The sequence below is a fragment of the Belonocnema kinseyi genome, chromosome 5 (assembly GCF_010883055.1).
Source record: "Belonocnema kinseyi isolate 2016_QV_RU_SX_M_011 chromosome 5, B_treatae_v1, whole genome shotgun sequence".
Classification (NCBI taxonomy): Eukaryota; Metazoa; Arthropoda; class Insecta; order Hymenoptera; family Cynipidae; genus Belonocnema; species Belonocnema kinseyi.
In genome coordinates this window covers 137,341,955-137,363,012 of record NC_046661.1, presented here as the reverse complement: position 1 = coordinate 137,363,012, position 21,058 = coordinate 137,341,955, and the positions used below count along the sequence as shown (strand labels likewise).

At 25.9% G+C, this 21,058-nt stretch overlaps 1 protein-coding gene across 1 annotated transcript in view; it reads right to left on the bottom strand.

Moving 5' to 3' along the window:
• Window positions 1-13,278, bottom strand: part of LOC117172367 — a 504,467-nt gene extending 491,189 nt beyond the window's left edge. The window contains exon 1 of the mRNA XM_033360222.1: window positions 13,221-13,278. The gene's annotated coding sequence lies outside the window, so the exon portion shown is untranslated. The remainder of the gene's footprint in view (window positions 1-13,220) is intronic.
• Between the last annotated feature and the right edge of the window lie 7,780 nt (window positions 13,279-21,058).

Below are 21,058 nucleotides of genomic sequence, written 5' to 3'. Positions count from 1 at the left end.
CCCCCCCCCCCTTGCTATAGAATACCTGGCGCAACTACCTACTCGGCCCTGGATGGTTGGAGTTGGACACATTCCCCCTCATCAGGAATTTAGTGCATTTTAAATCAGAATTAGTCAAATGAATGAGTGAAATAATGTTGCCGGTCAATCTTTTACTAGGTTAGGACTCAAGCCATTGTTGCTGCTTTTTGAGTGATGCCACTATCTTGAAAAAAAAATTCACTTTCGCTTTAGAAATATTATCAAGCTTTTTCACTAGGGTGGCTCAAAAAGACTTTTTTTAGAGGGAAACGACCCCTCCCCCCTGACATTTCAATCCAAATCCGTGAAAAGAAATTCCAAACTTTTTGTTTTGTTTAACCCTTAAAGGGCATACTGTGTCTAATAGACCCAGCGACTTATTTGCGCTTTAACAAAACGTACTAAATTCTAGAAAATGGAACATATGACGCCAGATTAAAAAATGACATGAAAACCTAATTTTCTATATTATTTTCACATAATTTTGATTTTTATAATTTTTATACGCAGTTTAAGATCAATAAAATAGTTTAATCACGCAAAGTATAGTGTTTCATTATTCATTGAATTGAAGCATTTATTTTTCAGAATAAATACCTTCTTTGGAACGAACCTAGATACGCCATATCTAGGAAGTATTCAGGTAAAATTTTAAGTAAAAATATCAAAAACTTAAAAAGTTATGAATTTTAGAGTGAAAGAAGTCATTTTTTAATTTTTTCGCAAAAACGATTTTTTTTAACTACTTTAATTTTCAAAAAATGTTATGAAACCTTTTCCACCTTAAAATAGATAGATTAAAAATCATTAATTTTTTTTCTTGTAAAAAACCATCCAATACCGTCGGCACAGCACACATTTGAATACCCTTGGGTGTTAAACACCCAGTATGCTCTTTATGTAATTTTATGGCAGTGTTCCCTTTAAGGGTTAAATTCGAATGTTAACAGGTGCCGATTTTGACTTTAAGTTTCCCATGTGAAATGAATGGGTCCAAATCATTTTTTATGACACATGCATGATTTCAGCCCTTTTCGAAACCTATGAGCTCGCATTTTATGATAATCAGCCCACTCACCGTAAAAACTGTAACGAAATTTTGGTTGCAGATAGTACAATTTTGCAGTAATTTATGGAAAGTTATAATACATAATTGTTCAAATTACCATAAATTACCAAAAATTTAAATTTATTACCTTAAGTACTACAAATTACCAAACTTACCCGAAATTTATAAAAATGTATAAAATTCAATTTTTGGTCATTTATGGCAAATTACCATATTTACCTGTAAAATTACCACAAATGATATAAAATTTCCATAAATGACCGATAGTTTCCATAAATTTCCGAAAATTTAGACAGTTTTTAATTAATTTTAGAAATTTTATGTTAAGTTACCATAAATTTTATAATTTTCCGGAAATTTATAAAAATGTTTAAAATTGAATTCTGGATAATTTATGGTAATTTTACCATATATATCCGTAAAATTACCATAAATGACCGCAAATTTCCATAAATTTTCGGAAATTTAAAGACATTTTATATTGAATTTTGGGAAATTTATAGTGAGTTACCATAAATTTCCGGAAATTCATAAAAAATGTTTTAAATTGAATTCTGGATAATTTATGGTAATTTACCATATTTACCTGTAAAATTAACATAAATGATCGAAAAATTTTTTAATTAAGTATTAGGCAATTTATGGGAAGCTGTCATAAATTACCAATAACGTCATAAATTTCCGAAAATTTATAGAAAAATATAATTAAATATTGGGTTATTTGAGATAATTTGTCATATTTTCCTTTAAAATTACCATAAATGACCGAAAATGTCCAAAAATTTCTAGCAATTTGTAGACATTTTGAGCACCGTATTTTCGTCTTTTTGTACTTAAAATTATTTACGTTGGTCTAGTGGAATATTTTTAACATTGGTTAATTAATTTTCAATTATTTAAACAAATGGAATTTGTTTAAATAATTTTGTTTAGAAAATTCGTCTTTTCTTCAGAAAAGTCATTATCATTAGTCTATCATTTAATATTATTGTTAATGACATTCCCTTTAAATAAGCTAGAAAGATGCGTTTTTTCTGAATTATTGAAAAGCGAAAAAAGAAATTTTGGACAAGAAATTTCAGAAAAAAACGCATCTACCTAGCATTATTCAAATAAAATATTTTTAATAATAATAAAATGCTTTAAAAATTAATTTTTTTGACTATAATTAATTATTCAACTAATTTTAACTGAAAATTGGACTAAAAGTGCAATTTTTTTTAAACTGTAATTTTCCAGCATTATTCTGAGAGAATAGTATTAACAGTAATAATAAATTCTTTAAACAATTTATTTAAACATCTAATTATCAGTATAAAGGGATGTTTTATATATAAAAAACAATTTTCATTAAATAAACAGCAAAAAAATTATAATTGCGTCTAAATCTCGCAAAATCTATTTTTTCATTTATGGGGTTTTTTGGTACCCTATAGTTTATTTCCTGACTTTGAGAGAAAAGAAATAGTTTAGGATTTATTATTTTCTGTCTTCAAAAGAAAAGAGTACTTTAGGATTTACTATTTCCTGTAATTGAGTAATTTAGGATTAATTATTTCCTATCTTTGCGAGAAAAGGAGTAGTTTAGCATTTATTATTTATTATCTTTGAGTATTTTAGATCTTGTCTTTTAGTAGATTAGGATTTATTATTTCCTGTCTTAGGTAGTTCAGGATTTTTTTTTTTTTAACAGTTTAGGATTTATTACTTCTTGCATTACAGTAGATTAGGATTTATTATATCTTGTCTTGTATTAGTTTAGAATTTATTACTTCTTTTATTTGAGTAGTTTAGGAGTTATTATTACCTGTCTTTATGTAGTTTAGGACTTACTATTTCTTATCGTGGAGTAGTTTACTATTTATTATTTTCTGTCTTTAAGAGAAAAGGAGTAGTTTAGGACTTACTATTTCTTATCTTGATGTAGTTTACTATTTATTATTTTCTGCCTTTAAGAGAAAAGGAGTAGTTTAGGACTTACTATTACTTATCTTGGTGTAGTTCACTATCTATTATTTTCTGTCTTTAAGAGAAAAGAAGTAGTTTAGGACTTACTATTTCTTATCTTGATGTAGTTTACTATTTATTATTTTCTGCCTTTAAGAGAAAAGGAGTAGTTTAGGATTTACTATTTCTGGTCTTTGAGTAGTTTGGGATTTATTATTTCTTATCTATGAGTAGTTTAATATTTATTATTTTCTGCCTTCAAGCGAAAAGGAGCAGTTTAGGATTTACTACTTTTGGTCTTTGTGTAATTTAGGATTTATTATCTCCTATCATTGAGAGAAGAGAAGTAGTTTAGGATTTATTATTTCTTATCCTTCAGTAGTTTCAGTATTTATTATTTACTGTATTTGATTGAAAGACGTAGATAAGAATTTATTATTTCTTATCTTTGAGTATTTTAGTATTTTTACTTTACGTATTCAAGAGAAAAGGAGTAGTTTCACTTTTATTATTTATTATCTTTGAGTAATTTAGTATTTATTATTTTATGTCTTCAAGAGAAGAGGAGTAGTTTAGGATTCATTATCTCCTATCCTTGAGAGAAAGGAATCATTTAAGATTTACTGTTTCTGGTCTTTGAGTGGTTTAGGATTTATTATTTCTTGCCCTTGAGAGAAAGGAGTAGTTTAGGAATTATTATTTCTTATCTAGGAGTTGTTTGATATTTATTATTTTCTTTCTTCAAACGAAAAGCTGTAGCTTAGGATTTATTATGTTTGATCTTTGAGTAGTTTATGATTTATTATTTTCTTTCCCTGGGAGAAAGGAGTAGTTTAAGATTGATTATTTCTTGTCTCCGAGTAGTTTAGAAATGATTATTTCTTGTTGTGAGTAGTTGAGATTTATTATTTTTTCTCTTTGAGTAGTTTAGGATTAATTATTTCCTGTCTTAATGTAGTTTAGGATAATTTCTTGTCTTTAAGTAGTTTATATTTCATTATTTTATATTTGAGTAGTTTGGTATTTTTCATTTTATTTCTTAAAGAGAAACGGAGTAGTTTAGGATTTATTATTTCTTATCCTTGAGTAGTTTAGAATTTATTATTTACCTTATTTGATTGAAAGAAAGAGTTAAGAATTTATTATTTCTTATCTTTGAGTAGGTTAGTATTTTTTACTTTACGTCTTCAAGAGAAAAGGAGTAGTTTAAGATTTATTATTTCTTGTCTCCGAGGAGTTTAAAATTGATTATTTCTTGAATTTGAGTAGTTAAGATTTATTATTTTTTTGTCTTTGAGCAGTTTAGGATTAATTATTTCCTTCTTCATGTAATTTAGGATTTTTTTTTGTCTTTTAGTAGTTTCGATTCTTCCTTTGTGTAGTTTAGTACTTTTTCATTTTATTTCTTAAAGAGAAACGGAGTAGTTTAGGATTTATTATCTTTGAGTAATTTAGTATTGATTATTTTATGTCTTCAGGAAAAGAGAAGTAGTTCAGGATTTATTATCTTCTATAATTGAGAGAAAGGAGTAGTTTTAGATTTACTATTTCTTGTCTTTGAGTAGTTTAGGATTATTATTTCTTGCCTTTGAGAATTATTTCTTGTATTTGCGTAGGTTAGGATTTATTATTTCTTATCTTTGAGTATTTTAGTATTTTTACTTTACGTCTTCAAGAGAAAAGGAGTAGTTTAACTTTTATTATTTATTATCTTTGAGTAATTTAGTATTTATTATTTTATGTCTTCAAGGGAAGAGGAGTAGTTTAGGATTCATTATCTCCTATCCTTGAGAGAAAGGAGTAATTGAAGATTTACTGTTTCTGGTCTTTGAGTGGTTTAGGATTTATTATTTCTTGCCTTTGAGAGAAAGGAGTAGTTTAGGAATTATTATTTCTTATCTTGGAGTTGTTTGATATTTATTATTTTCTTTCTTCAAGCGAAAAGCTGTAGTTTAGGATTTATTTTTTTATCTTTGAGTAGTTTATGATTTATTATTTTCTTTCCCTGGGAGAAAGGAGTAGTTTAAGATTCATTATTTATCATCTTTGAGTAATTTAGTATTTATTATTTTATGCCCACAAGAGAAGAGGAGCAGTTTAGGACTTATTATCTCCTATCCTTGAGAGAAAGGAGTATTTTAAGATTTACTGTTTCTGGTCTTTGAGTAGTTTAGGATTTATTATTTCTTGCCGTTGAAAGAAAAGAGTAGTTTAGGACTTATTTCTTATCTTGGAGTAGTTTGGTATTTATTATTTTCTGTCTTCAAGAGAAAAGGAGTAGTTTAGGACTTACTATTTGTTATCTTGAAGTAGTTTACTATTTATTATTTTCTGCCTTCAAGAGAAAAGGAGTTGTTTAGGATTTATTATTTTTGGTCTTTGAGTAGTTTAGATTTTATTATTTCCTGTCTTTGAGAGAAAAGGAGTAGTTTAGGATTTATTATCTCCCATCCTTGAGAGAAAAGAGCAGTTTAAGATTGATTATTTCTTGTCTCCGAGTAGTTTAGAAATGATTATTTCTCGTTTTGAGTAGTTACGATTTATTATGCTTTGCCTTTAAGTAGTTTAGGATGAATTATTTTCTGTTTTAATGTAGTTTAGGATTATTTCTTGTCGTCAAGTAGTTTAGATTTTATTATTTCCTGTCTTTGAGAGAATAGGAGTAATTTAGAATTTATTATTCCTTATCATTGAGTAGTTTAGTATTTTTTCATTTAATGTCTTCAAGAGAAACGGAGTAGTTTAAGATTGATTATTTCTTGTCTCCGAGCAGTCTAAAATTGATTATTTCTTGAATTTGAGTAGTTAAGATTTATTATTTTTTTGTCTTTGAGCAGTTTAGGATTAATTATTTCCTGTCTTAATGTAATTTAGGATTATTTTTTATTCTTTAAGTAGTTTCGATTTTTCCTTTGTGTAGTTTAGTATTTTTTCATTTTATTTCTTAAAGAGAAACGGAGTAGTTTAGGATTTATTATCTTTGAGTAATTTAGTATTGATTATTTTATGTCTTCAGGAAAAGAGAAGTAGTTCAGGATTTATTATCTTCTATCCTTGAGAGAAAGGAGTAGTTTTAGATTTACTATTTCTTGTCTTTGAGTAGTTTAAGATTATTATTTCTTGCCTTTGAGAATTATTTCTTGTATTTTCGTAGGTTAGGATTGATTATTTTCTGTCTTTGAGTTGTTTAGGATTATTATTATTATTATTTCCTTTCTTTTAGAGAAAGGAGTAGTTTTTAGGATTTATTATTTCAGTGATAATGCTTTTTCCACGTGGATGCATGCAATCGGAGTTAATGAATGAAAGAGTACTAAAGCTATAGAATTCCAAGTACTTGCTTTTTCCAATGAGCAAAGTGCAGCCCATTTCACGAATTGCCAGGACGAGTGTGAAGTGTAAGCGCATCCACAAATTTAATGTACTGGCGAAGTAGATACCGAGTGATTAAATAATAGTCCTTTACTGCTAATACCCATGATAGGGTTTAAGAGTTTTTTAATTTGAATTTCCGTCCTTGCTTTTTTAGGGGTTTTTTCTAGAGGCTTCTAAATTTTTCCAAGTTTTAGAATACTTACAAAATTTTTTTACCACAACCGCTTTAATGTTATGCATGATAATAAGGGGCTTTTCATAGAAATTCCATAAAAAAATTTATTAACAAAAAAATTTGATTTTAAAATTTTTTTAAATTTTTGATGAAAAATTCACCACCTGGTTGAAAGTTGAACTACTTTGTTGAAACTTAAATTCTTTGGTTGAAGATTCATCTCATTAGTTAAAAATTTAACTATTCCATTTTTAGAAAATTAATCTTATTCGTGGTTAAAAAATAACCTTTAGGGTTAAATGTTAAACTCTTTTATTACAAAATTTCTTTCCTTTTTGAAGATTCATAATTTTAGTTGAAAACTCATAATTATCTACGGTTGAAAATTGAACTGTTTTATTGAAAATTCTTTTTTTTCAGATAAGTTTTTTAAATGAAAATGTAACTATACCAATTTCCCATAAAAATTAATATTTTTAATTAAAAATGTATATTTTCTAGTTAAAAATTATACTTTTTGGCCAAAAATTCAAGTGCTTTATGACAAATTAGTCTTTTCGGTCAAAAGTAAGCTTCTTGGATGGAAGTTTATCCTCTTTTGTTGAAAATGCAACTGTTTGGTTAAAAACTTAGCTACAAAAGTTTAAAGCTAAGCTACTTTTTACAAATATCTTTTTTTTTAATTTACCATTTTTATTAAAAATTCATATTTTTGGGTTGAAAATTGGACTGTTTTTTTTAGAAACATCGTCTTTTTGGCATGCAAATTCAAAAATTTGGTAAAAATTAAATTATGTCATTGAAAATAAACTTTTTTGTCAAAAATTCATATTTTTTGTTGAAAATTCAAGCATTTGTCTAAAAATTAAATATGTTTTCAAATAAAAATTTAATTATTTCGTAGAAATTAAACTTTTTTATTTAAAATAAAAGTTTCTAGTTGCAAATTTAACTTTTTTGTTAAAAATTCATTTTTTTGGTTTCAGACGTCAACAATTTGTTGAAAACTGATGTACTTTGTTAAAAATTCAACTTTTTGGTAGTTAATTAACTTTTTGGATTGAACATTAATCGCTTGAGTTGAAAAATTAGTCTTGTTGTTCAAAATTCACGTTTTTGGTTGCAGATTCACCGATAACGTTAACAAATTTTCTTTCTTTGTACAGTTAACTTTTTCTCAAATCGTTTTTTGGTAGAAAATTCGTTTTTTTTTGTTTTGTTGAAAATGTAGATATTTTGCTGAAAACCCGTTTTTTTTGGTCGCAAATTAATATTTGAAACTAAACATTTCAGGAGTCCATTTTTGGTTCTAAAAATATCTTCTTTTTTTTGGAATTCTACTATGTAGTTAAATCAGTTGACCTACTTTATTTAAAATTTTTTTATTTTTGGTTGAAAATGTAGATATTTGGTTAAAAATTCGTTTATTTCTGGTCACAAATTAGTTTTTTAAGTGGAAATTCAACTATATCATTTTTAGTTAAAATTTTTTTTTTAGTTGACAATTCAATTATCTGCTTGAGAATTTATCTATCTAATTAATAATTTTCTTTTATTCGAAAATTCTACTAATGATTTGAAAAGTCATCTGTTTTTGTTTGAAAATTCAACTATTACACTTCACTTTTTTCCACGGAGGGGAAGTGAGGGGAAATTCAGGGAGGGAAAGTAGGAATAATAAATAACGGGTAAATTAGGAGAGGAGGAAGTAGGAGAAGAGATTGAATGAGAAGTGAGTGGAGAGGAAGTGAGGGAAAATAAGGGGAGGAAACGTAGGCGTAGGGGAAGTGAGAAAAGATCAGGAGTGGGGAATTAAGGAAAGTGGGAAAAAATTAGGGGTCGTAAAGTAGGGGAAGTGAGAGGAAATTAAGGGAAATTAAGGAAGTGGGAGAAAGTGTAGTCAGGTTAAAGGAAGGGAGAGAAGGTAGGAGAATTTAAGGAAAATAAGTGGTGAAAAAGTAGAATAAATGAAGGAAAATTCTAAAGGAAAAGTGAAAAATTGAGTGTAAGTGAGGAGAAGTAATTAAAATCAAGGACTGGTGAAGGGAAGATGCCAAAGTGGATTTTTAGCTTGAGAAGCGAGGAGAGGAAATAGTAGAGGAGGAAGAATGGGTAGGTAAAGCTAAGGGAAATAAGTAGTGAAGAAGTAGAGAAAGTGAGAGGTAATTCTAAAGGGAAATTAGAACAAGCGAGTGAAATTGAGGGGAAATAGTTAGAAATGAGGGTTCGGAAAGGGAAATTGGGGAAGTGGATATTTAGTTCTAGAAGCGAGGAGAGGGGGGTAGTAGAGGAGGATGAAGCGGAGTAGTTGAAGTTAAGGAAAATAAGTGGTGAAGAAGTAGAGGGAAAATTATGAAGGAAAAGTATGGAAAGTGAGTGTAAATGAGGGGAAACAATTAGAAAGGAGGGCTGGAGAAGGGAAGTTAAGGAAGTGGATTTTTAGCTGGAGAAGCGACAAGAGGAGATAGTAAAGGAGGAAGAAGCTAAGAAGCTAAAGTTAAGGGAAATAAGTGGTAAAGAAGTAACGGAAGTGAAGGAAAATTATGAACGGAAAGTAGAAAAAGTGAGCGTACGTGAGGAGAAATAATTAGAAACGAGAGCTGGAGAAGGGAAGTTAGGGAAGTGGATTTTTAGCTTCGGAAGCGAGTAGCGGGGGTAGTAGGGGAAGATCCTGAAGGAGGAGGCCAATGGTGAAGTGAGTGGAGGGGTAAGAGGGGAATCTAGGGAGACGAGGGGCAGAGTGGGAGAAAAAATAGGAGTAGGATAGTATAGAGTAGTTCAAACAAATTAATTAAAGTTTTAATAGCCACGAAATCTTTTTTTTTTTTAGGCGCGCGGAAACTTTTTTTTTCTATCTTTTTTGCGAACTCTGGAAAGTTTAGAATGATGAGCGTGTATGTAGAGAACACATATTTTGATTTTATAGGATTTGGTGTAAAGTTTTAATAGATGATATAATATTTGATTGCAGTTGCCCCAGGGGAAGCTTTTCGAAGTAGGTCGTAAAAATAGGTTGTATAAGGTTACAGGGTTGAGGTGTTACTGCAGTCGTTACTTCTTAGAAAGCGAGACATAATAAATCGAGCTAAATCCACCCTCGTAAAAAAGTGCGAAGACACCCACTCTATATCACCCTCTCCCCCTTCCATTAGGAACAAAGTAGATCTCGCTCGGCTGGATAAGGTAGGAACATTCTCTAGCAACCTTCCTTGACATTTTGGAAAAAGTAAAAAAAAAAAACTTTTTTCTACTGTTTCGATAAAAGATTTCACAGTACAAAATACTCTTAAAACAGGGAAAATAAGGAGATTATTCACAAAAATAGGGGAATTAATTATTTTGATAAAATTAAGGTGGGCACTATATTAAATTCGATTTGATAAGCTTCAAATTCCTAACACTTCAAGTGAAAATATTATATTTTTACACAAATTATTGAAATTAAACAAAGATACATTTTCAGGCAAGAAAATTCATTATCCGCCTAAAAAGAAAAAATTTTAACAAAAAAATGGAATAGTTGAATTTAAAAAAAAGAGGAATTTTTTAATAAAAAAGATTCATTAATATCAAAAGAGTTAAAGTTTCAAACGAGAAATTTTTTCAATGTTAGAATTTTGTACCAAAATAATTAAATTTTTAACCCAAATAGATAAATTTTCAACAACAACAAAAAAATAATTTTTACCAAGGCGTTGAATTTTCAACAAAATAATATTTACTGTTACCAAAAAATATCAAATTTAAATAAAAAATGGAATGGTTAAATTTTCAGCGAAAACAATGATTTAATCAAAGAATATATAAATTGATAGCAAAATATATAATATTTGATATTGCAAATAAAAAAGATCTTAATTCCCAAAACAAATTGTAATTTAATTTAATATTCGACTTTTAATCAAGATTTACTTCCTACCCAAAGATTAATTTAAAAAAAAAAGATAAACTTTCAATAAAAAAATATATTTTAAATCAGAAATAAACGAATTTTTAACTAAAAAAAAAAATTAATTTTCAAGAAAGTATTTAATTTTTAAACCAAATAGTTGCATTTTCAACCCGAAAAGATAAATTCTCAACGAAAAAGTTAGTTTTCCATCAAATAGTTGAATTTTTAACCAAAAATTTTTAAAAAAATTAACAAAAAATATTAAATTGAAATAAAAAATGAAAGAGTTACATTTTTAGCTAAAACAATTATTTAATCAAGAAATATGAATTGACGACGAAAAATGTAATTCTAACAAAATAGTTAAATTTTTAACTGAAAAGGATACACATTCATCTAAAAATAAAAAAGTTGAATTTTATAATAAAAAAGACCCATTTTTACAAAAGACACGAATTTGTAACCAAATAGTTGCATTTGTAACCCAACAAGATCAATTTCTTAACAAAAAGACTAACTTTTAACCAAGAAAGATATTTCATTAAGAAAGACATTTTTTGGTCTAAACTGTTGAATTTTCAATGACCAAATTTTTTTAACCAAATAATAGAATTTTCAATAAAAAAATGTGAATTATCAAAAAAAAAAAGTTCATTTTTATCCCAACAATTTAATTTTCTGTTTAATAGTTGACTTTCCAAACAAAACAAAAATCAATTTTAACTATCAGTTTAATCCTATACAAAACAGATTAATTCATAACCAAAAATTTTGATTTGCGACCCAAAAAGATGGAATTTTTATCAAAATAAATGCAGTTTCAAACAAAAAAAAAATAATTTCCAACCAAGAAATACTTTTTAGTTAAGAAAGAGATTTTTAAATAAAATGTTGAATTTTTAACAGAAAAACTAATTTTCAACCAACCAGTGGAATTTTCAACCCGAAAGATAAAGTCAACAAAAAAGTTAATTTTTAACCTAATGATTCAGTTTTCTATCAAAATTTTGGAACCAAAAAGACAGATTTTTAACAATCCTTGAAAAAACAGATTAATTTTCGACCAAACAGTTGGATTTGTAAGCCAAAATGATACAAATGTTACCAAAAAAGATAACATTTAAAAAAAAAAGACTTTTTCGTTAAGAAAGACATTTTTTGGCTAAATTGTTGAATTTTGAACACAAAAAATAATTTTCAACCAACTAGTAGAATTTTCAATTCAAGAATATAAATTATCAAAATAAAAGTTAATTTTTCACCCAATAATAATTCAGTTATCTATGAAAATAGTTGACTTCTAGAACCAAAAAGAACAATTTTCGACAATCAATTTACTCCTTAAACAAAACAGATTAAATTTTAAAAATACAAAAATAATTTTCAACTAAGAAAAAATTTTAATTCATAAACCAATTTTTTAACAAGAACATTGAATTTTCAGCATAAAAAAAAAATAATTTTCAACCAAATAGTAAAATTCTCAAATAAGTAGTAGAATTTTCAACCAAATAGAAGAACTTTGATTTCGAAAATATTAATCCTCAACAAAAAAAGTTCATTTTCAACCCCAGAATTATATTTTTTTATCAAAATAGTTATTCACTTTTTAACAATCAGTTTCATTTTCAACAATAAAGTTAATTTTTAACACAATAGTTGAATTTTGAGCCCACAGGCACAAACTTTTAAAAATGCAGTAGAATCTGGAATGCAAAAATAGGAATTTTCTAAAAAAAAGTGAAATTTCAACTAAAAATGATCAATTTTCAATGAAAAATCGAATCGTTAAATTTTTAGCTAAGAAGCCATTCCTTGATCACAAAAAATTTAATGTTAACAAAGTTCAATTTGGAATGAAAGAGATGAATCTCCTGAAAAAATTATTTTTTTAACAAAATATCAGTTTGCAACAAATTAATTTCATTTTTTGCCACAAAGAATAAAAAAAGTACAAAAAAAAAAAAAAAAAAATTATTTCAATTTTGAACCAAGTAGGGGAGACCACCCTGCAGTAGATAATGTACCTACAATAAATAATCATTAATTAAAAACACAAATATCCTGAAAATAATTATTTCTAATATTATTTTATAAACATATACTGTCTTCTAACTATTAATTGAATCAATTATTTCACATATATTAGTACTTTAAATCATCGATTATCTACTGTAGGTTCATTATCTATAGTAGGTATCCTAGTTAAATTTTCAAACAAAAAAATTTAATTTTCAACCTAATAATTGAATTTTCTATCAAAATGGTTGAATCTTTACCCAAAAATTTATTTCACAAATTAATTTTATCTGTTAAAAAAATAACTTTCCGCTCCGCTGCGCAGGGAATCGAACCCAAGTATTCCAAATGCACCCGACCGGCAAGCGGAAGACCTGGGTTCGTTTCTCAGCGGAACGAAGGGGAGGGTTTTTTTTCACAGATAAAATTTAATTTTTAAATTTCAGATAAACGAGAAATTCCGAATTTGAAGGATACCTTATATCGATAATGTAGATATCTATTTTTTACGTAATGTGGTAAGTGTATTAATTTATCGGTCATTTACCACCCCTATGATAATACAGATTTCCTGTACCCAAAATTTATTTTTTGACTAAGAAGATTAATTTTCCATCAAAAATACGTTTTTTCAAAACTGAACGAATTTCGAACAAAATAGTCCAATTCGATCAATATCTCACTCTCTTGGTGTCGATAAAGAAGAAAATGACTTTACTAACCTGGAGTGAAGAGCGCAACCACGCGGCACGATGGGGTAGCTCGTTGGGGGTTGTGTCGGGCGCAGTTCATTTCTGTGGGGTGGATAACCCTGAGAGTGGGTTAGGGAGTCTCGAAGGGTTCCCGGCAGATGGCGCAACGGTTGAATCTGCTCGCTAAAATATCAAGGGAAATTCGAGAGTTTAGTACCTTCACCCGCATAAGCATGGCGCCACTGAAAGAATCATATTAAGAGAATATTTTTTTTTAAATATTTTAATTTATGCAAATTTATTTGGCGTGTGTCTAAAAAGGATTAATTTTGAAAAAATTGTTAAATTTCTAACAAAAAATTAAATTTAACCAAATAGTTAAATTTTTCAACCAAATTGATGAATTATCAACTAAAATAATTAAGATAGATCATTTTTAATTAAAAAAGATCAATTTTCCACGAAACAGTTAAATTTTCAATTAAAACCCTAAATTTTTTACTGAAAATGTTCAATTTTTAAAATCCATTATTAACCAAAAAATTTAATTTTCAACCAGAAACACCATTTTTTCAAAAGTAGTTTTCCATGAAAGCTACCTTGGACCAAAAAAGAAAAATTTTTTTAACAACAGAAAAATACATTAGTAGACAAAATTAATTTACAAACAAATAATTGAATTAACTACCAGATTTGTTGAGTTTTTAACCCGAAAAGACGAAGCTTCAACATAACAAATGAATTTTCAAGAACTTTTTTTTCAAAAATTGTTGCATTCTCTACCAAGTAGATTAATTTTTAACCACGTAATTAACGTTTCAACCAAAAACACATTATTTTAACGCAGCTGATGAATTTTCAACTAAAAAATATAATTTTTTAACTAAATAGTTAAACTTTTAACTAAACAAGAATAATTTTCTACCAAGAATGAATTAATTACATTTTTTAGTTAACTAAATCATTTAAAATTTTTGAAATCAGCTTTTGACATAATAATTACATTTTTAATGAAAAAAAATGGATTTTTAACAAAATATTTCAACTTTCGAACAAGTAAATCAATTTTCAACAACAAAGAGTTTTTAACCAAAAAGGATACTTTTTTAAAAAGTTGTTTCATTTCTAACTAACAAAGTTAAATTTTCAACCAAATAGTTGAATTTTCAACTAAAAGACATTAATTTCCAACCGAAAAGTTTTCATTACAAAAATCAATTTGAAAAAATCAATTTCAAAAAATCACTTTTCAACAACCTAATTAAATCTTCAATCAAAAAAATAAATTTTCAACACAGAAGTTCAACTTTCTAACAAGCAGTTTAATTTTTAATTAACAAAAATGAATGATCACCCAAGGTTAATTTTCAACCAAGAATGACAAATTAAAAAAAAATAATGCAATAACTATATTTACAATTGAAAAATTAAGTTTTTTCCACAGAAAAAAAAACGAATTTTCAACAATATAGTTGAATATTTAAACAAGGAGATAAATTTTGAAATAAAATAAAAAATCTTCAACCAAAAAAATGACTAATACCAGTTAAATTATCAATTTAAAATAGGTTTTTTAAATAAAAAAGATCAATTTTTCACAAAAAGATGAATATTTCAGTATAATGCTGCATCTAAAAATAAGAATTAATTTTTAGAACTTTAGTTAAACCTGGTTAAACTGTCGTTCCAGTAATTGAAATTTCACCCACGAATAATTTTTTACTAAAAAAGCTAAATTTGTTACCAAAAAAGATAATTTTTTTTCAGAATACATCAATTTCCAACTAAAAAAGATAGATTTACCAATGAAATTGGAGTTATTGATTAAAGCAAGATTCTTAATTTTCAAAACAAAAATTATTAATTCAATTCTCAGTTTAAAAAATTAATTTTTTAATATAAATAAAAACATTTTCAAGAAAACAGTTAAATTTTTGACTAAAATCAATAATCTTCATCCAAATAGTTGAATTTTCAACTAAAAAGGATACATTTTCAATTAAAAATGAAGTAGATAAATTTCCAGACAAAGAAAATCAATTTAAAAAAAAAAAAGAATTTTCCAGAATATAGTTTAACTTTTTATCAAAGAGATGATATTTCTAACAAAACAATTGATTTTTCTATCAAAATCATGAAATTTCAAAGATGAAGATTAATTTTCTTCTGAAAAAGAAAAATTTTCAACAAAATAATTGAAAACTAAATACAAATTCCTACCTTACCGGCACTGAGAACATTCTACAACTAAAGTGGTTCGTGTCCAAGCTCATTTTCTAGAATGTTCTGGAAACTTAGCACGGACACGAACCACTTTAACTGTAGAATCTTGGCGATGTCGGTAAAGTAGACATGTATATTTTACATAAATAAAGTCAATAAACCCAAATGCTTGCAAAGCATTATGAATGATTTTGAATTTAAAAAGTATGTAAATATTTAAGGATGGCCTACGAATTTTTTAACATATTTTTAATATTTATTATTTTACTTTTATTCCATCATACATATATTTAGACTTAAGATACATATTTTTTTGCGTTTGTTGGGAAAATAAGTACCAACGGAGTCCACCACTTGGATGGTAAACAACTAAGGTATTTTCTTATCTTTCGATTGTGTAAATATGTAAACTCAGAAAGGACGCATGCCATTGATAAACTCCATAAGAATTATTACAATTTTTGCATTAGATTGTTGAATTTTCAATACAATAGATTTATTTTTTTTTGTTTATTACCAAGAAGATTTATTTTCTACGAAAAAAGATAAATTTTCAACCCAATAGTTAAATTTTTAACAAAAAAGTTTATTTTTAAACAAAAATTTAACCAAAAAATTTCTTTCACCAAATCGTTGAATGTTGTACAAAGTAAAATAATTTTAACCAAATATTTGAATTTTCAAACAAGAATTAAGTTGGTAAACCAACAAACATTAATTTTCATTGTAAAACATTAATTTTCATCCGAGAAGATATAGTTTATATAAAATATAATACAAATTTTCAAACAAGTACTTGAATTTTCAACTAAAAAAATTTTTCTGCCAAATATGAGTAGTTATATTTTCAGTTAGAAAAAATTAATTTTTTGCAATAACAAAAAAAAATTTTAACACAATACTTAGATTTTCAACCAATTGTTGAATTTACAACTAAAAAATGACTATGCAAACAATTTGAATGATTAGATTTTGGTTTAAAAAAATTAATTTAAAAAAAAATCATCCAAAAGGATATTTCAAAACAAAATATTAATTTTCATTCAAAAACATTAATTTTCTATAAAAAAAAGAGGAATTTTTAACAAAATATATGAATTTTCTACAAAGTAAAATAAATTTTTCAGGAAATAGTTGAATTTTAGAAAAAATGCCACATTTTTCTTAAAATTAGATTTTTTAAAATTAAAAAATCATCTTTTCTTATTTAATTCCACTGCTTTACATTTAAAAAATTATCTTTTTTTTTGTTTAAAATTAACTTTTTTAATGGAAAATTTTAGTATCCCATTTTTTCGTTTTTTTTTTTGTGAAAATTTTTCATTTGTTTGAAAATTAATTTTTTTGGTTGAACATGTAAGCATGCTGCTAAAAATTAGTTTTTTTTTATTCCAAATTACTTTTTTCATGGAAAATGTAACTATTTCATTTTTTCTTTTATAATTTATCTGTTATATATCAAAACTTAAAACTATTTTCTTGAAAACTTCTTTTTTGCTTATCTTGAAACTTCAACTTTTGTTTGCAAATTCTTGTATTTTGTTTAAAATTTTGCTTTTATCGTAAAAAATTAATCCTTTTGGTTGAAAATTCATAATGTTTCTTGAAAATTAAACTACTTCGTTGAAAGTTGAACTTCTTTGTTGGAAGTTAATTTTTTGTAAATTTTCGTATTCAAGTTAAAAATTCACTTTTATGGTAAACATTGAACTACTATGTTCAAAATTTTTATTTTATTTTGTGAAAAATAATTTTTTAATTGAAACTTAAAGTATTCAATTTTTGGTTGAAAATTGCCCTTTTTAGATGAGAATTAAATTATTTTGTAGAAAAATCATCAGTTTAGTTAAAAATTCAAAATTTTTGTTGAAAATTCGTCTTTTTGATATAAAATTAATCTGCATGAGTTTAAACTCATCTTTTTGGGGAAATTCAACAGTTTGAAAAAAAAAATTAAAATTAAAATCGCTTTTGGTTAAAATATCAACTTTTTTTATCTGAAATTGATATTATTTTTTTGTTGAAATATTTTTCTATTCTATTTAAAATTATTTCTTTTTTTTAAATTCAACTTTTTGTTTGAAATTTTTTATATTTTGTTGAAAATTCGTCTATTTTGGTAGAAAATCAAACTACTTAGCTGACATTTGAACTTCTGCCTTAAAAATTATTTTTATTGTTATAAATTTTCACTATTGTAGTTGAAAATTCAGCTTTTTCGTAAAAACTGAACTATTTTGTTCAAAATTCGCCTTTTTTATCAAATTTAAATTTGTTAATTAAAAATTCCAGTACTTCATTTTTGGTTGACATTTTTTTTTTAGTTGAAAATTTAACTATATGGTTGAAACATTATTAACTCAGTTCGAATTCAATTTTTTGTTAGAAAATTGATCTTTTTTGGTAGAAAATTTCTCTTCATTAATTTAAATTAATTTTTTGTTGAAAATTCACCTGCTATGTTAAAAATTGAATTATTCAGCTAAAAATTCATTATTTTGATTGAAGATTCGGCATTTTAGTAGAAAATCCTTCCCTGTAATTAAAAATGTAACTATTTTTTAGCAAATTAGATTTTTTTAAATTAATGCTCTGAATTGAAAAATTAAAAATTCAATTTTCGGTTGAAAAGTGACCTTTTTTGGTTGAAAATTCAACAGATTGGATTATTTAAAATGACTGATATCATTATTGAGTCAAATCGACTAATTAAAAAATTTACTTTTGACTGATTTTGCAGTCGAATCCGCATCATTTGAATCAGTCAAAATGGACTTGAAACCAATCCCTTTTTATTGATTCAAATTTAAAGGGTAGACTATTTTGATGAAATTATTAAAACCCATCTAATTAGAGAGTAATTTTTAAACAAAAAAATTAAAAAATAAACAAATTTTTTTTTTCGGGAAGGAAGAGTTCTAAAAAATCTTCTTTTAAATACAGACTACGTTTCCTAATTACGCGAAATCGTGTTTAGCCCCTACACAGGAAGGGTGGATTCACCTGTTGGTAATTACGCTTGAAACCATCGTAACTTCCGGTTTATCGTCGCAGCTGTAAAATAGCCTTAAACTAAACGAGTAACGGAATTTCACGAGTAAACGAAAAAATGAGTTTTCTTTCACACGTCCGAACCTAATGTTAAAACATGGGTAAATAAGGTGTGGATAACAGCGATAAGGATCTCTAATCTTTAGAGTTTAGATAAATCCAACCTGAGATATAACAAAGAACCTGCGGATTTTTCACGAAAATAGGAAAATAATAAAGAAAAAAGTATTTTCATATGGAATTAATATTGATTTTACAACAAAATAGTTGAATTTTTAACCAAAAAAAAAAGAATTTTTAACCAAGAAGATTAATTTTCCACAAAAAAGACAAACTTTTAAGAAATACATTAATTTACAAACAAGTAATTAAACTTTCAACTAAAAAATTATAATTTGCAACTAAAAATGTAATAATTAAATATCTATTCAAAATCGTTAATTTTTAGCGAAGAAAAAACAATTTTCAATTAAACAGTAAAAATTTTGAACAGAATAGATGAGATTTCAACAAAATACAATAATTATTAACCAAATAGTTGCATTTTTTACTAGAAAATATGAAGAAATTCTTAACAAACAAACAAAAATTCCCTTTTCAACGAAACAGTTAAATTTGTCAACAAAAAGATCAATTTTCGACTAAAATAATTAATCTTCCACAAAAAAAATTTCAAATGAACTACACAGTTCAATTTCAACTACTAAATATTAATTTTCTTCAAAAAATTGAACCATTAAATTTTCATTTAAAAACATTAATTTCCGTTGAAAACTTAATTTTCATAGAATAGTATAATTTTTAACCAACATATATGAAATTTCAACAAAATACAATAATTATCACCAAATAGTTTAATTTTCGACTAGAAAAGATGGAATTGAAATGAAATGATTGAAATTAAATGATGTAAATAAAAAATGGAACAGTAACATTTTCAATTAAACAAATTAATTCTTTAAAAAAACGAAATTATAAAACAATTAATTTTTAACCAAAAATGGAATACGTAAATTTACAACCAAGTAGTTGGATTTTCATTTAAAAACATTAATTTTCGTTAAAAAAAACAATTTTCAATAAAACAGTAAAAGTGTTAACCTGAATGGATCAAAATCAACAAAATAGTTAAATTTTCTACTAGAAGCGATGAATTTTCGAACTAAAAATTGAATAGTTAACAATTGATTTTTCGAATAAAATAGTAGAATCCCCCCCCCCAAATAAAATCCCCCCGCCAAGAATAAAAGATTCATTTTCTACGAAAAAGAATAATTTTCAACAAATACATGAATTTACGACCAAATAGTTGAATTTTTTACTAGAAAAGATGAATTTTCAACAAAAAATGGAATAGTTACATTTTAAGTTAAAGAAAATAATTCTTAACAAAAAAAAAAACGAATTTGCAACAAAATAGTAAAAATGTTTATCAAAGATATGAATTTTTCAGCCAAGAAAGAAAAAAACTTTAACTAAATTGTCTACCAAAAAGATGATATTTTAACAAATACATAAATTTACAACCAAATAGTTAAATTTTAAACTACAAAATATTAATTTCCATCGAAAAATTAAGTTGTTCCATTTTCATGTAAAAAAGTTAATTTTTAATTTTAAAAAACACCAAATTTTCCATTAAATAGTAAACTTCTGAATCAAAATAAATGAAATTGCAGAATACATGAATTTTCAACGCCATAGTTGAATTTTTAACAAAAAATGTATTAGTTACATTTTGAGTTAAAGACATTAATCCTCAACACAAAGAAAATAAATTTTCAACAAGAAAGTGACATTTTTAATCAGAAAGATCAATTTTTAATAAAAAATGTGAATTTTCTTAAAAATTGATTTTTCAGTCAAGAAGGACAAAAATTAAACTAAATTGTTGAATTTTCAAGTCATCAAGACGTAGTGGTAGTGGAGTTTTTAACCAAATTGAATTTACATCAACAAAAAAGAGTTTCCCATAAAGAAATATTTTCCTCTCAAAAAAGAAAAAAACTTTAAACAAACTGTAAAATTTTGCAAAGAAAAAGATCAATTTTCTACAAAACAGTTGAATTTTTAATCCAAAATTATGAGTTTTCATTAAGAAGTTTTAATTTACGACAATATAGTTCAATTTGTAACCAAAGACGTGAATCTGCAACCAAAAAATGAAACAGATAAATATCTACTCAAAAATGAATTCTTTACGAGACAGTTGAATTTTCAAACAAAAAGATCACTCTTTTTTTTTGCCAAAAGATGAATTTTCAAACCAAAAATCCAAAGGATGACTTCTTAATTCAAAAGGACGAATTTTCTATTAAAACAGAATAATATTGAACAAAATAGTTGAGTTTCAACGAAAAAAGATTAATTTTTTACCAAAGAATGAATTTTTATCCAAGAGGACGAATTTTCTATCCTGAGAGACGAATTATCTATCCAAAAAGACGAATTATCTATCCAAAAAATTAATTGTTAGCGAAACCGTTAAATTGTCAATTAAAAAAAAAACTTTTCAACTAGGGGATGAATTTGTAATCCAAAAGGACGAATTTCCTATCCAAAGAGAGGAATTATCTATCCGAAAAATGTATTTT